The sequence below is a fragment of the Urocitellus parryii genome, chromosome 12 (genome assembly GCF_045843805.1).
Source record: "Urocitellus parryii isolate mUroPar1 chromosome 12, mUroPar1.hap1, whole genome shotgun sequence".
Taxonomy (NCBI): Eukaryota; Metazoa; Chordata; class Mammalia; order Rodentia; family Sciuridae; genus Urocitellus; species Urocitellus parryii.
In genome coordinates, this window is record NC_135542.1 from 83455538 (window position 1) to 83467382 (window position 11845).

The 11845-nt window shown below is 37.1% G+C and overlaps 1 protein-coding gene across 1 annotated transcript in view; it reads right to left on the reverse strand.

The window, feature by feature from the left end:
* The window catches only part of Peli1 (pellino E3 ubiquitin protein ligase 1), a 53269-nt gene extending 41971 nt beyond the window's left edge, over positions 1-11298 (reverse strand). Inside the window, exon 1 of the mRNA XM_026387244.2 lies at positions 10937-11298. The gene's annotated coding sequence lies outside the window, so the exon portion shown is untranslated. The remainder of the gene's footprint in view (positions 1-10936) is intronic.
* Positions 11299-11845: the final 547 nt, after the last annotated feature.

Genomic DNA, 11845 nt, shown 5'->3' on the forward strand with positions numbered 1-11845 from the left:
GTTCATATTAGCAACTTGAAAGTCCATCATACTTTCTCTCTCATCTTGTATCCTACCCATCACATCCCCTATCAGTTGACTTCTAAAACATACTCAACTTTCCCCACTCAGGGTTTTTGCTCATGCTTTATTCTCAGCCTGGAACAACATTGTTCTGGCTCTCCATCTGGCTTCTTCTCATTCCTGAGACAGCTTAAGTGTTAACTCTTCAGAAGGCTTTCTCTGACAACCCAATATAATCCAGGTCCCCTCCTGTTACTCTGTCTCATAGTACCTTGCTCTGTATTGCCGCAGTCTGGCTGGGCACAAAATAACCGAGCTGCCACAAAGCCTTGTAGGTTCAAACAGCAACTCTTTATTCCCGAACTCTCACTGGCACTCTACACACACTTACTCTACACACACTTCCGGGAACATACTCCCTCCACCAGGCTCCCCCACGCCTATTCTCCAGAGAGAACTCAAGGAGAACTTCAAAATATCGGCCGCCTGAGGCAGCAGGATCCTCCCTAATCCGGGTGGATCCACCCTAATCCCGGAGCCGCCCTAATCCCAGAGTAGGATCACCTTTCAACCATTCCTTCTAGCAAAATGCCAGGCGTCATTCCGTCTAAACTGTGGCTCTCAACACTGTATGTACTTGTATACATGCTTGCTTTGAATATCTGTCTCTAGTCTACGATTTTCTTTTTTATTTTTTTTAGTCTACGATTTTCATTAAGAAAGAACAGTCTCATTTTGTTCATTCACCATACCACTGCCTGCCTGCACTGCATTCTACATTGTAGATATTCAAGAAATATTTGGTTCATAAAAAAAGAAATTTTAGGAAAAATAACTTGAAAGCAATATGGAAGATGTATAAGAAACACGTAAGGACGAGAACCAGGAAGATCGGATAAAAATAACCCAAAAGAAAGAGGATGAGGAAGAGCTGACCTAACATGAGAGCAGTGAGGATAAAGGAAAGCAAAACTTGGGAAATCAAGGCAGAAATGACAAGTTCCTGACAGGCATGTAGACAGTGAAACACTAACTTCCATCAGGACTGAATGAGGTACAAAAGGTATGGAAAGAAAAATAAGTCTGACATGGCAAGTATCAAGAATCTGAGTTAATATAAATTAGTAGGCAGTTGAAAATTTAAGTGTGGCACACAGGGGATCCTGGGCTAGGGGCAGATCTTCCCCTCTCATTTTTCTTTTTGCCACACCAAATCAGGATAATAATAATAATAACTGAATAATACTGTTTAATATTGTTTGCATGTATAGATATATAACAATGAATCCCATAATTATATATAATTATAATGTACTAATAAAAATACGGAAAAGAAAGAATAAAAACTTTCAATTTTTGAATACCTGCTTTACGTTTGATATCTAACTGAGGGCTGAATATAGAGACTCTATTCAATTATGTTACTAGTAACATACTCAGAGCCTTGAGAGATTAAGTAAACTGAATCAACTACCCAAAGCATCAGAGCTACTAATCAATGGGTGAGGATTCTGAATTCAGTTTTCTTCTACTCAGAGCCCCTTTCTAGCATACTACCTTACCTTTAACTTGAGTGACTACCTTTACTATTTTTCAGAAAAGGGAAAAACATCAAAATTAAAGGAGTTGTCAGAATGAGAAAATAGGGAACAAATCCAAGAAGAAGAGGATTCAAAAACAACAAATTTAGTAGTGATGTTAAAGAGATAGAGAGAAAGAAGTAGCATTAAGATGTAAAGACCCTCTAATCCAGAAGAAGATTTGGAAATTACCTAATAAGTAAAACTTTAGTTTTGATGTTTTTGGTACAGTTGCACAAGTACAGGCATATGAAAAATGAAGAATCTCAAGCTCTTTTCAGATCTAAAGAATCAGAATATGCCTTTTAATATGATCCCTAGGCAATCAATACAATACATTAATGTCTGAGATGCATTGATGTGATACCATTACTTAGATAAGAACATCAATCAGGTTAAAAAACAGTTTGCAGAGCTAGAACTCAGGCCTCTGTGTCTAGCATTTATTCTTTTTCACAGTGCACACTCCACACAAACATATCACTTTGAACCTGAGGTTTGTTATCACAGAACTGTTAGAACTTGAATTTAAATCAAATTATCACTAAACATTTTGATTTGTTTTCATCCCATGTAGAATTTAAAGTGCCCCTGTGAATTTTCTTCAATATTTTGTTTTTAACATTACTACATAAAACATAAACATACTATTCTTGATGACAAGAATTCTTATATTCATGCAGTTAAGCTTTGACCCTGAGCACTCGTTGTAAAGACACAGTAGACTCAGAAAGGAAGAGACTTCTTTCAAATCATTTAAAGTCGTGGAATCTTGAAGTTGGAAGAGACCTTATATGATTGGGATGACAAACAGATTTCACCTAGAATACCAACTATATAGTTTCTGACAGTGCTGTATCAAAAAGAAGTCTGAATATGGTTTGGAATCCATCTTTAGTTATTATCAACCAATGGGCTGCTTCAAAAGAAGACATAGGTGCTACAGATTAACTGATCTTGTAAAGATAAAGAAACTAGGGCCCAGAGAGGCTAAATGAAATATATGATATCACATATTAAATGGACCAGTACTCTAGTTAGGTCTCTTAACTTCATGTGTAGTAGTTTTTATCATATACCTACTGCTTTTCCAGATACATTTATTCAATTTTTAAAATTCCTTTTCAATTAACATATAAGAAAAGTCAAACCAATTAAAATTTAACTGGAAATAAACCCTTATATGGTTTTATTAGGTATTAAAGAATTGTAACCCAATAATAAAGCACATATGTAAATACACTTAAGGATTTAAATGAAGCCCACAACCTCTTGGTTGTATTATTATGATCAATGAATGATCACTGACTAAGGTTGCTTCCTAACAATTTTACTTCATGGTGAATTTTTCCGTATGACAACTCTTCTTTATAGAGTTTAGCCATGATGACTCAGGGCACCTAGATGCCATAAAGGCATTTTCAATTTAAGGGGTAGGAGGAATATGAGGGGGCCTACTGAATCATTAACAGCCCACTCAGTTATGAAACCTTGCAAATTCTTTTTGCAAACCATTTTAAAGGCAGCTTGGAGGTAATTCTGTCAAAAGCCTTAAAGACTAGTCTAACAGATGAACTATGTAAATAAATCAACACACTATTTCTAAAAGAGATACAAGTTGCTTTTAGCAAAATGTGATTTTGTTGAACAAATTTCAGTAGTGAATTAAAAGAAAAATGTTTGGTATCAATAAAGTTATAGATGTGCTCTAAGTTCAGCAGTTTAAAATTTATCACAAAATTTAAAGTTCACCTCAAAATTCATCACAGCTCCTTTGGTAACCTAACAGGACTAGTTCAGAGACTGAATCATCCTATTTTAAATAAAAATTACAGTAAAGCATTAAGTACACTTAAAATGCTTTCTGATACATGAAGTCTGCACATAGGGCTGTGGTTTCTAATTAGATACAGTCACTACTCTACAAAAGATACATGTTTTAACACACTTTCTTATGAATGATAACTGATTTTATACTTTGGATGTTTTAGATGATGGTAAATTTAAAGAATGCTAGTGAGAAACAAGTAGAAGAAATATCCATCATGTTAATTAGGTCTAAAATGACAGAAAATCAACTTTTAGTGCTTCCAGTACATGCATATCATTAAATCTGACTTAAACCCAGAGGAACATTAAGTACAGAGGACAGTATATGCCAAGAACCAGGAATACAACATTAAGGTTTTAAAGAACAAATTGTTTTCACTCACTGTAAAAAAAATAAAATTGAACTCAACTGTGCCTTCTAAAGATTAAGCCAATCTTAAATGTTGAGCACTACAACATGCAACTAGGAAAATCAGAGTCAATCACTTCATAATTCACTTTATCTATTTTTTTTTCTTTTCAGAACAGGGGATTGAACTGAAAGGTACTCTAACACTGAGCTACATCCCCAGTCCTTTTTATTATTTTGAGACAGGGTCTCCCCACGTTTTGCGGGCTTGTCTCAAGCTTGTGATCCTCCAGACTCAACCTCCCAAACTGCTGGGATTATAGGCACATGTCACCATGCCCAACTTTGTAATTAATTCTTGTGGAGGGAAGAAGTTATAAACTTCACCACATTACCAATCTTCTCATCATTTCTACTTGACTGTCAAAGAAAAGCTCAATAGAAATCCAGAGAGTTTTTGTCATCAGGTTGTGTACGATCAACTATAATTATGATCTTGATGAAATACCCAGTTGTTTACCATTTTGGGGAAAGACAAAAAAACACTAAGAACTGGAAATAGCTTTTGAAATTCCACTAGGCTGTCAATTCCATTAAACTTTGCTAGTTTAGGTATATAGATTCTGGATGGATACAGGATTAATTACTGGGCTTTCAAATCATTAAGTCTATTACTGTTTCCTACATTATTGAGTTAAAAAATATTGTACTCTGCAGGTCAAACAGTTATCTAACAGTGTCTAGCTGATAGAATACATTGTTTCTACCAGAATACACGTTTACAAAAGGGGTGGGGGGAGCAAGGAAAGTTAAGACAGAAGAAGTAAGGCACAAATAGAAAAAGTGTTATACTTGCTATCTGCATGTTACTTTTTAGGGGCTTAATTCATTTTAGGTCCATTTATGAGATACTATGGAAGAGCAATGGGCATGACTAAAGATGGTGAAGGACCATAGACAGAGATAGTGGCAGAATAATGTAAAAATGAAAATGAGAAAGGCAGGGACATGGAATTATGAGTTATCTTGCAATGAACGAATTCAGAGTAACCATCTAAAATCTGTTGTTGCAAAAACTTAAACTTAATAGATTGAATTTTCAAATAATTCTTAATCTTAATGTTGAAGTAAACATAATAAGATATTCTTTTAGCAAAGCAACTTCTTTTCTCTAAATAGAAGTTTTATTATTTTCATTCTCTAATTTGAGTCTTAGCTCATTAATTCCTAGTCGTGTAAGTAGATCCAAGTTACAAGAATTATCTCTAGCAATGTTTACTATTTTTCGACAACCATTATTTTCCCAAAAGCACAAGGACTTGTTTTCATTTGTATTTAAAGTATTAAAATTTAAATATCCAAATGAACTTAGTGCCTTCATACTAGTCACACACAGAGTATTATACCCTTATTCCAAATGATGCTACAATTGTCCAGAATTTTATTAAAATTCCTGTTTAGTCTATGGGTGGATCTGATTTTTAGAAACAGAGTTGCCTTCTCAGAGTAGATCCAATTATTATAAATACCCTCAAGTTATTTCCTATATTCTATCAAAATCTTTTGAGTCATATCTGATAAATAAGATGAAGTATCATGTAGCTTATAACCCCTTTTTCCTTAAAAACAAGGAGTAGATACAAAGTAAAAAGCTATTTTCATGTGTGGCTTAGACTGGCTTAAAAGGCAAGCAAAAAAAAAAAAAAGGACTAAAAATATTTTGAGTAATGTTAGTATTACTAAAGAAGTGTATAGCTTCCATGGTGACTACTCTAAAATAGAAGACTTATTTTAGGTTAGTGTTTCTACATTAAAACAAAGATGGACTAGTCCTATTCAATCTACTCTTTACTACCTTCTCTTTACCATTGTGACTTTATTATCTGATACTCTGTTCCAATCTGATCCACTCTAATCTTTCAGTTTCTTATAGTCTAACACCTCCCAACCCGTGCCCAGAACCATTGTATTTGCTGTTCATTCTGTCTGGAATATCTTGCACAAAGACTACCTACAAGTCTCATTCTTACTTCCTTCACTTTACTCAAATATATATCATCTTCTCAATGAGGTCTTTTCTGAAAAGACCTTGCCCTTAAAACTACATCCTCCTCCTATCCCTTACTTGTGTCCCACATATCCCCTCTTCTTCCCTGCTTTGTGTGTCATGTGTGCATAAAACCTGATGGAAATTTTCCAACACACAGAAGTGGAAAGAATATGTATCTATATGGCATCTTCTACCAACAAAATATATAGTCAATCTTGTTTCAACCATATTCTCACTTAAAAATTATTTTAAAACAAAAAAAAATCTAGACATTTTAATTCATATGTATTTCCATAAGGCAAGGACTTAAAAAAAAAAAAGACTAAACATATTTTGAGTAATGTTAGTATTACTAAAGAAGTATATAGCTTCCATGGTGCCTTAAAAGTCAATAATTCCTTCAAATTAAATATCCATTGTTCAAGTTTCCCCAATTTTTCATAAATGTATGTTTAAAGTTAGTTTGTTCAGAGCAAGATCTAACTCAGGTCCTTTTACTGCATTTGGTGGCTATGCCTCTTAAGTCTCTTAGAAGTCTTATAGTTTCCTCCCTCTCTCTTGTTTCTTGCTATTTATTTTCTGAAGAAACCAGGTCACTTTTCTTGAAACATGAACTATTTTACTGTCTGAGTTTTATTATTAGAATGTAAACACCAGGAAGGACAGATTTTAGTCTGTGTGACATCAGTACCTACACCAGTCCCTGACATGTAAAAGCATCAAATAAATAATGAATATTTGGCACTCATTCTAGAAGTCCATTGCCTATTCAATAGCAAAAATCGCTAAGCTCAGCACTCTTTATTGCTATATCTGAATTAGGAACCCCAGTTTTCTAAACACAGCACTCCAGGCAGTGACCATTGGCAAGTGGGTTGGTACCCAAGATGGTACCTATTTGCTATCCCTGCTTTAGACATCTTGAGAAGTGTACTTCTACCCAAGATTTGAATGCACCTTTTATGCTGAAAATTTAGCATGATAAATTGCTGAATGTATTTCTTGTTAAGTATGTTTAAACATTTCATAGCTTATTTTAGACAGTTTGGGGAAAAAAAAAAACTGCAGCCAAAAAATAATAGAAAAAGAAACTACAGATGATGATGGGAACTGGGGATACTACATATTTTTAGAATCAGCAACATCCCAAGAGATTCATTACAAAATAAAAATCAGCAACAAATGCTTTGAGAAGTAAATTACATGTGTATTGAATTAATTTTTTGAAACTACATGAATGGTCAAGATTAACTAAGGGATGATGACAGATGTGAGGATCTTCCCATTTATATGCATAAACAACACAATCTATTTTTCTCTAAATGGTATTTTGAGGTATAAAAGTACTACAGGGGTGAAACTATAGTATTATGTAGAATCCATTTCTCTGGAGTTTACTGTCAGCAAGAAAATACAAAATATTTTGTACAACATTCTGAAAAAATAAATCTCAGAATCATTTACAATTAATTTCTCTTAAATCATCTGATGAAACCCTTTCTCTCCAAGTTTATTGGCGAGAATAAACAGATGTTTATGTTTCAATTACTTATTTCTACTAAAAAAGAAAAAAAATCAGAAATTCCCTGGCATTCACTCCAGCAATCTTGTTTTCTCTTTAGCACTTTCAAATTCATTCAGCAGCAACAAAAAATCATTTAGAACCTTCTAAATGTAATATGTTGGGCAACTATTTTCAACTTTTGAAAGAAAAAAAATGGAGAAATGATAATTCAAGATAACATGAAAAAAACTAGTGGCAAAACCTGGAATCATATCCAGATCTTTCAGTGATCAATATTTCTTACTTTGAAGTTCCCGCCTGTCAGTGGAAAGTTTTTCTCTAACAGAGGTCAACTTTAACAAAGAAGAACAACAATAAACCACCCACTACCACAAACAATAAAATCTCCAATAACCCAAATCCCTTGAAAGAAAGAATACTATTTATTTCTGTGTAATATATTTAGAAGGAATCTGGGAAAGGTGCTACCAATCTATAAATGGAACAAATTGAAATGCACTGTTTATAGACTTCCTCAACTAGAATTTTGTCTCTTATTTATATGTGCTACTGGGAATCTTTAATATTGTACCCTTTAAATTTGTCTTATCATTTTCTTTCTTTTTTTTTTTTTTTTTTGGTGCTGGGAATTGACACAGGGCCTCAAATATGCTAAGCAAGTGCTTTAAGCTACAATCCCAGCCCCTCCATTGGCTCTTAAATCATCCTCAGTTAAAATATTGGAATAACACAATTTTTCCAAAGAAACTCCTAAAACCACCTCAGTGCTATCATATATTGGTCATTATAAAACTTTAATATACACAATTAAAATATATACAATAAAATAATTCTATAAATCTTTCTGACATAGTACTAGGATAGACCTATACTGATGTTCCAAGATAAAATGTATGTATATATGTAGAAAAGACAGTTTTCAACTCTAACTTTTGCCTTAAAATTGTTATCTGCTAATACAAGCTTCTGTATGAAAACATTAGTTGTTCACAAAGAGAATTACTACAATCTTTATCCCTGGAGCTACTGGACAACCACAATAAAGTATATTTGGAAATGAGAATTTTAAAAATACAATTGACAAAAATAAAAAATAAAAAAAAAATACAATTGACGTTCTGACAACCTGAAAGGAAGCTGAAACTAAGTCAAATGGAAACATCCTTAATCTTCCCCTCAAAACTTGCCCAAGTGGCACTCAGCAGTATTAAACTCAGTTTCCCACTGAGTACTTTTCAGTCATTTGTTTTAAGGGAACTCAAAAGAAATAAGGACACCTGCAAAACCAGACTTCACCAAGTCCACAATGACTTCTGCCTTTGGAACTCTAGGGACTAAGTAAAAACTCTGTGCTACAAGCTTCCTTAAAGTACAAATGCCACTGTTAAATCTGGTAAATACCATAGGAAATACTTAACACAACTCTAAGGTTATTAAATACCAGGTTTTTTTAAGGAGGGCAGATCTGCCACTAAGGCAGATTTCCAGTTTATTTTTTTCAAATAATACATTACTACCAGGCTAATAAAAATCTAGGTGACAGTTTCTTAAGGGTTTTAACTTTATTAGATGAGGTACGATAACCATTTCACTACATGCAATTTTTTTTGCATTTAACTGTTCTAATTTCCAATTGTTTTAAACTCAAGACTCTTTTAATAAACTACAGAAAAAGGGAAAGGCTAGAGACTTGAGGGGAAAATAACAAATGTCTAACTTTCATTTTCTGATGTAAACAACAGAATGTAAATACTGAGGGGTACCTATATCGTACATAATCAAATTCAAGAGAATCTAGGATAAGTGAACATATTCACTATTACTACAGTTCTGATCACTGTTCATCTCAGGAAGAGTTGTAGAAACAATGCTTGATTTAAATTTTTGGTACCTTCCAGTTTGGTATCCAATAAATAAAACTACAGAAATAAATAAAATTGCCCTCAGAGTCAAGTATTTTACTCCAAAAGTTGTTGATATGAACAAAAAGCAAAGAATTTATATGCTATATTTATTTAATAAGGACAATGTTTTCCTTAAACCCAAAGGGGTCTTTACACTGAGCTATATTCCCATCTCTTTTTAATTTTTAAATTTTGAGTCAGGGTCTCCCTGAGTTGCTGAGGTGCTCCAACTTGGAGAACTTGGGTTTTGGATGTAAATCTGATTACTTTGAGAAAACAGTTCCCTGTTAGGTATAAAGAAACTGTATCAAAAACCAAAAGAGAAAAATTGCACGAACTTAACCTCCACAATTCAAAAATTTAAATTCACACTAGTATGGAAAATGAATAATAAACTCATTTCTCTTCAATTGTAAGAGTAATATATATTCAATGTAAAAAAAAAAAAAAACCCAAAGCCATCTCTGAAACAAAAGATCACTTGCTATGAAAACAAAGTAACATTTTGTAGAGTAAGAAAAAGTAAATAGTTGTTGAACCAATACAAACAGATAATCATTCTAAAGCACTTAATAGCTTCAGTTCTTAGTGCAACCAGCACCTTATGGATAAGGTGCTCCATAGTATTTGTGGATACACTATTTGATGATTAAAGGATGGGACAATTGTTGGTGACCAAATCAAGACACATTTCCTTGTGTGTAGTGGCTAAAATCTTGAGTGACATTAACACAAAACAAAACAAAAACCCTATCATTCCTCTCGTCTCATGAGAGACTTGTACCTATAAAAATAAAAGTAGATGGTGAGTTTATGATTTACAGTATTTTCTCCACTCAGAACATTTTTCAGGAAGTCCTTTGAGGTTTTAAGATTCAAACATTATGCACTAAGAATTATTGTTTGAACTACCTAACAATTACCCAGACTTCTTTCAGACTTCAGTTAACCTGTAAAATGAGCATCTTAAACTTTTCCACGGGGCATTGGAGAACGAGTTATTACTCATAAACGCTTTCAGATCCTCAGACACCAGGCACGGTAGATCAAGCGTATCCATCAATTAGGGAGCTTTCCGACCTCAGTTTACCCACTGGACCGAAACGGGTGTATTAACTTGCTTGGCAAAGGCCCCGGAGCTGAAATTAATTAGTGTTTTTTAAAATGCTCTGAGATCCAAAGATGAAAGGAAATGTGAGAGACACGCAGAGATGATGACAATCATCCTAACAATAAAAAGAATGACTAACTTGGAAGTCTGTGTTATGTAAGGGAGGAGAAAGAAGTTATCAGATCCGCGCAAACAAAGCAAAAGCCCACTGCCCCCTTTGTTTCTCTTTCATTTCCCTTTGCCTCCCGCCACCCGCAGGGCTCCCCTCCCGCAGCAGGAGAGCGCGGCCCGCCCGGCGCGGGGCCGGGAGTCGGACGCCGCGCGCCCGCTCCCCGGCAGTGGGGGAGGGCGCGTCGGGCCGGCTCCTGACAAAGGCGCTTCCTCCTGCGAGGGCGCGGGATGCAGGAGCCGCAAACTCCGCTCCCCACCGCCTCCGGGCGCGGCAAGAGGGCTCGAAGGCGGGCGGGGAGAACCGGCCGGCCCGCCGCAGGGACAGCCGCCGAGGAAGTTGAGAGCCCGCCTTCCCCGCACCTTTGGTTACCCCTGCGACGACCCCTCCCGCGCCGTGCTGCAGCCGTACTCACCGGACAACTGCTGGTGGCCGGAATGCCAGCGCGGCCCCCGAGACCCAGAACGTGGGGGTGAAGAGTGCGTGCGCGGGGGGCGCGAGCAGACAGCCTGGCGTTCCGCTGCCGCCTGCCTCGCCAGCCGGCCAAGCCCCACGAGGCGAAGTTGACGGCGGAGCCGAGAGCTGAGGAGCCGCGGAGCGAACGAGAGGCGCGGGCCCGCTTTGTGGAGCGCTCCCGGAGGGCTAGAGACGAATCCGGTCGCGCCGCACGGCTGCTGCTGTGGCTGCTGCTGTGGCTGCTGCTGTTGTTGCTGTTGCTGCTGCTGCTGGCGGCAGCGGCGGCGGCGCCCCCCGACGGTTCCTCCGCCTCACACTGCCTCTGGGTCACTGACACACACTCAGAGGGAGGGGAGGGGTCTAACAGGAGGGCTGAGCCTGAGGGAGGAGACGGGGGTAGGGCCACAGCGGGAGGTGGTGCCGCGGCACCGAGAGGACTCCTGGGAATTGTAGTTCTCCGACATTGTTGTGGAGGATCCCGGGGTACTGGTTCTGAGCTGCGCATGCTCGAAAATGTTCGCGTCCCGCCCCCACACCGTTACCATGATCACCGACTCTCTAAGCGAGCGTATGCAAAGGATTGTTGACTAAACAAGGCCGGTCCTGTGTCTTAGTGTTGTTGAGGAACCGTCCCATAGCGGGTCCTACCTGCTTCGCTCCACCTGCAACAGCTAGCCTCACCACACACAAGTGCCCCGTGCAATCTAACGTTCTCCGGATATTTCAGCCTTCTCTGCTGCTTTTCTTCCACATATCCTGAATTACAAATACCCCATTTCCCTTGCTTCCTTCAAGTGAATCCTGTCTTAAATTCAAATTTCTTTACCTAAAACACTGAAATCTCGTTGCTTCCAGTAATTTAACAATG